At 22.3% G+C, this 6,000-nt stretch overlaps 1 protein-coding gene across 1 annotated transcript in view; it reads right to left on the bottom strand.

The window, feature by feature from the left end:
- Positions 1-6,000, bottom strand: part of LOC117174545 (CAD protein) — a 179,722-nt gene that overhangs the window by 54,680 nt on the left and 119,042 nt on the right. The window lies entirely within an intron of this gene.

Raw genomic sequence — 6,000 nt, 5'->3', positions numbered from 1 at the left:
CAAAGAGATGAATTTTTAAATAAATTTATAAATTTTCAACGAATCAAATGATTTTTCAACATAATTGTTGGATTTACTAAAAAATTAGAATAATTTTTTACACACTTTTAATCAGGTACTTCAATTTCCAAACAAAACCATAAATTATAAACCAAAAAGATTAATTTTCTACTGAAAATTACGATTTCTTATAAAAATATATAAACAGGGTGGCCGTTTTAATTGACGAAATAAATTCCCGGTTTTTTCCCGGTTGGAAAACATTTTTCACGGTCAATGAAATTTAAAAAATGGAACACTAAAGCTGAAATATTTTCTACTTGAGGTAATAAAAAATGAGCTGCAAATGAAAGCACTCAAAATGGAACTGTTCAATTTTGAAGTTTTAAGATTGAAATTTAAAATTTTTTGATTAAAAATTTTGATATTCAAATGCTCAATAATTTACGCGCATAAAATTAATGGTACTAAAATTTTTCAATATAAAAAAATATAAATCCACGTTATCATTTTCGATGCTTTAATTTAAAAAATCAATCAATGAACTTTGAAATTTTCAAAATTATATCATTTTAAGGAATTTTAAGCTAGAAAGATCAAATATTGAAAAATTTTTAAACATGAAAATTAATTTTCTACTATTAAAGATCAATTTTCCATCCAATATTGAATGCTTCAACCAAATAGTTAAATTTTCAACCAAAGAGATGAATTTTTAAATAAATTTATAAATTTTCAACGAATCAAATGATTTTTCAACATAATTGTTGGATTTACTAAAAAATTAGAATAATTTTTTACAAACTTTTAATCAGGTACTTCAATTTCCAAACAAAACCATAAATTATAAACCAAAAAGATTAATTTTCTACTGAAAATTACGATTTCTTATAAAAATATATAAAAAGGGTGGCCGTTTTAATTGACGACATAAATTCCCGGTTTTTTCCCGGTTGGAAAACATTTTTCACGGTCAATGAAATTTAAAAAATGGAACACTAAAGCTAAAATATTTTCCACTTGAAGTAATAAAAACTGAGCTTCAAGTGAAAGCACTCAAAGTGGAACTGTTAAATTCTGAACTTTTGAAATTGAAATTTAAAATTTTTTGATTAAAAAATTTGATATTCAAATGCTCAATAATTTACGCGTATAAAATTAAAGGTACTAACATTTTTTAATATAAAAAAATATAAATCCACATTATCATTTTCAATGCTTTAATTTAAAAAATCAATCAATGAACTTTGAAATTTTCAAAATTATATCACTGTAAGCAATTTTAAGCTAGAAACATCAAATATTGAAAAATTGAACAAATTTTAAATGAACACTTCTTAAATTAGAAATTCAATTATTTTCTTTTTGAATAGTTCAAACATTCTTGGAAAGCTTCCAAATTTTATTTCAAAATCTTGAGAAATCTAGAAGTTGTTTTAAATTTAGAATTATTTTGGGCATTTCTTCAGAACTTCTAAATATCTATCAAAACTAATTGAATTTTGTCTACAAATTTCACAAAATCCTACAAATTTTAGAACATTTCTTCACAATTCGGATGTATAAATAACAACTGAACATTTATTATCTGTAGGCGAAATTTGATTTGATTTGAAAAAAATTACATTCTTTTCAAGAATTGTGAAAGGCTTCAAAAGAATATAAACATTTTTTTAAGATTCATAGGAAAATTAAAAATAATTTTTCATTTTGAAAAATTATTTTAATAGAATATTTAAAAAGTTTTTATTTAAAAAATTTTTTTTTAATTCTAGAAGATTTGAAGAAAAGTTTTTCAAATTTGCATGATAAATATTAATCCTTTTAAAACTCCTAAGTATCTCTTAAAATTACTGAAATTCTTTCTACAAATGTTCTTTTGTAAATTATACATCAAAATTTAAAAATGTCACTTACAAATTAAACATTTTTCAAAGACAACAATTAAAATTGTAACGTTCAAAGTTTAAAAGCTCTTCGAAATTTGAATGATTCCAGGCTTTCTATGTCAAACAATTCGGTTGAAGATTATTCACTTTAAAATATTTGGTTTCAATTTACTTGTCTTAAATAAAAATTCAAATGTTTCTAAATATTCAATAATTAATCTTTTTTTTTTACTTAAAAATTTCAAATTGAACTTATTAAAAATTGAATATTTTAGGCGGTAAGAATATTTTAAATTTAATAAAATCCTTTAATTAAGAATATATTATTATGAAGTCATTTTTAAGTTGAAAACAGTTTATAAACTTTCAGTCACATGTTCACATTTGTTTAATAACTAAGACTTTCAAATTGAAACCGTTCAAAGTTTTAACGTTAAAAGCTGAAAATTCTTAAATTTTTCCCTGGTTTAAAATCCTTTTGTCAAATCGTTTTTGCTCCTTTTTTATTGCTTAAAGTACAGATATATTTTTAAAAAATGATTTATTTATCAAACAAAAATATTTTTTATCAAAAATTTTCATCATCAAAGGCTTTTATTTTTTATTTGTGCAAGTCTTTAAGAAAGCATTAAAAAATTCTTTAAATTAAAAATGTAAACTTTGAAATAAAAATTTTAAACGGAACATTTTTAAAGTAAAAAAAATTTATAATTGAAAATATAATAATTCCACTAATTATTTAAAAACTGTTGAAATCGAACGTGAAAATATTTTTCTTCCACAAATTTGTAAAATTCCCGGTCCAAAAAAAATTCACTGTCATTTCCCGGTTTTCCATTCCATTTATTCGTAGCCAAAAAGATTACTATTTTAGAAGACAGTTGAATTTTCGGCAAAAAAGGTTATTTTCAGCCAAGAGAGAAGTAATTCAACTTTTGACCAAATAGCTGCATTTTTAACCTACAAAGATGAATTTCCAACAAATAAGAATTCTTTTCTAATTAGAATTTTTATTTTTTATCAAAGGATGAATTTTTAACAAAATACATCAATTTTCCATCAAACAGTTGAATTAAACGATAAAAGACCAATTTTCAACAAAATAGTTGAATTTTTTAACTTCTGAAAAAAATGCATTGAAAAATGAAATAGCTACATTTAAAGATTAAAAAACCGTTTTTACAACAATCAAAACGAATTCACAATAAAATAATTGCATTTTAAAATTAATAGTTCAATTTTTAAGCAAAAAGATTAAATTTCTGCCCAAAGTAGTCTAATTTTCAAACAAAAAATATGAATTTTCTACAAAATCAGGTAAAGTTTCAACCCTAAAATATGCATTTTCAACCTGAAAGTGTATTTACGATCAAATAGATGAATTTCCAACTAAAATGATGAATCAGTAACAAAAAAATATGAATTTTTTTATAAAGTAGCTTAATTTATTGTAAACCAAGAAATAATTTTCTACAAAAAAAAAAAGAATTTTCAATGAAATACGTGAATTCTCAACCATATAGTTGAATTTTCCACTAGAAAAATATCAATTTTCAACCGAAAATGGAATAGTTATATTTTAGTTTACGAAAATTAATTCTAAAAAAAAAATTAGCAAAACAAGTTCATTTTTTAGACAGAGACAAATTATTATATAAAATGATGAATCTTCAACAAAAAATGCATTTTCAAAAAAAGAGTTCAACATTCAACCAACGAGTGGAATTTTCGAACTAAAAGATTACTTTTTAACCAAACAAGTTTTATTTTCCAAAAAATATGAATTCAGAACGAAATACATAAATTTATAACCAAGTACTTGAATTTTAAAACAAAAATGATCAGTTTTCAAGCAAAATTGGTATCGTTACAATTTCAGTTGAAAAACGTAATTTTTAACCAAAAAAAAAATTTAATGTTCAACCAGTTGAATTCAACTCGAAATGAGAATTTTTTAGAAAAATAGTTGAATCCTTAAATAAAATGATGAATTTTCAAAAGACAAAACGGATATTTTCATCTGAAAATGTAGCTATTTCATATAGCTAAATTTTCAGATGAAAATATTCGTTTTAACTAAAAAAAATGAATTTCCGACATATTAGTTAATTTTTTCACAAATTGTTAAATTTTAAACCAAAAAGTCTAATTTTCTACAAAAGTAGTTTAGTATTAAACCAAACATGAATTTTCAATTTAAAAAAACTGAATTTTCAACCAAACAATTCAATTTTGTACAAGACTGGAGTTTTCGGGACAAAAAGTCGATTTTTTTTACAGAGCACCTGGATTTTCTAAGCCAAAAATATAAATTTTCAGCAAAATTTTAGACCAAGTAGTAGTAGTTAATATTGATTTTTAATAAGATGCATGAATTTTTAATAAAAGGAATTCAAACAAAAAACGGTTGACTTTCGACGCCAGAAAGTCTATTTTTTTAGAAGATATTTGAATTTTAATCCTAATAGTTGAATTTCCAACTTAAAAAGATTAATTTTCAACAAATAAGATTAATTTTCTAGTCAAAAATACGAAAATTCCAAAAAATACATTAATTTTCAACAAAATTGTTGAATTTTAAAGCCAAAGATGAATCATTTAGAAAAAAGTAGAATTCTCAATCGGAAAATTAATCTTTTTTGAAAAAATCCATCTATTTAATTGACAATTCAACTATTTGCTTGAGAATGAACTGTTTGGTTGAAAATTCATATCTTCCAGTTTAAAATTCAACACTGCATTTAAAAAAATTAAATTTTATAAAAATTAATCTTTTAGCTGGAAAATTATTCTTTTTAAATTAAAAAATGCAACTATTTGGTCAAAAATCAAGTTAAAAATTTTTAAAAATGCACATTTTCGTGTTGAACATTTCACTTTTTTCTGTAGAAAATTTATTCTTTTGGGTTAAAATATCAACTGGTTTAATAAATATTCGTCTTTTTGGTTTGAAAATTCAATAATTTGATTGATATTTTGTTTTCTTTCTTGACTGAAAAATCATCTTTGGTTGAAAATTTAACTATTTCGTTGGAAATTCATTTCACTGAATAGAACTTTAATATTTTATAGTTGAAAATTCGACTTTTGGGTTGAAAAATAATTTGTATTCGTCGAAAATTCATCTTTTCTGATTGAAAATTCAACTAATTGGTTACAAGTTGTATAACATTGTTGAAAATTATATATTTTTTTTCATTTGAAGATTTATAATTTTAATTGAAATTGTAGAAAATTCATCTTTCTGGCTTGAAAATTCAATAATTTCATTAAAACTTGTTTGTTTCTGGACTGCAAAATCGTTATTGTTTTTTTTTTTGTTTGTAAATTTAACTGACAGTTGAAAGTTCGCATTTTTTGTATGAAAAATCATATTTTCGGTCAAATATTCAGCAATTTGGTTAAAAAATCGTCTTTTTGTTTAATAACTGTTTGTTAAACATGTAAAAGATGAGAGATTTCGTTTTTTTATTGGCGACAAATTTACGAAGCAAGCAGAACCATAAATAAACTTATTTTTTCATTCATTTACGAACATAAGTGGTTTTTTTAATCTTTGGGAATATTTTTAAATATTTGTAAAGTATTTGGAATCCTTAAAATTTTAGAAACCTTTGTAAAATTTTTTGAAATCTTTATGAAATGTTGTGAGATCCTCTGAAAAAGTTTGAAATCGCTTAATGTCTCTGAAATGTTTTGAAATCTTTAAAATACTTGTATTATTTTGAAATCTTAATGACATTTTTATGAAAACTATCAAATATTTATGAAATCTTTTTAAATTTTTATGAAATCTTTTCAAATTTATTTAAGTCTTTGGAAATTATTTAAAACCTTCAAAATGTTTTGAAATCTTTTTAAAGTTTTTAAATTTCTCAAATATTTTGAAATCCTAACGTATTCTTTGAAATACTTGTGAAATCTTTCCTACGTATTTTGTGTTTTTTTTTTGAAATCCCAGAAATTTAAATCTTTTTAAAATATTGTAAATTATTTAAAACCTTTAAAAATTTTCGATAACTTTGAAATTTGGTTTACTGCACCCTTTCTGAAATCTTTGAAATGCTTCTATTCTTTTGAAATCTTTATCACATTTTTATGAAATCTTTTA

The sequence above is a fragment of the Belonocnema kinseyi genome, chromosome 6, assembly GCF_010883055.1.
Source record: "Belonocnema kinseyi isolate 2016_QV_RU_SX_M_011 chromosome 6, B_treatae_v1, whole genome shotgun sequence".
In the NCBI taxonomy this organism is placed as follows: domain Eukaryota; kingdom Metazoa; phylum Arthropoda; class Insecta; order Hymenoptera; family Cynipidae; genus Belonocnema; species Belonocnema kinseyi.
The sequence above is the reverse complement of the archived record's forward strand: the minus strand, read 5'-3'. Positions and strand labels throughout refer to the sequence as shown.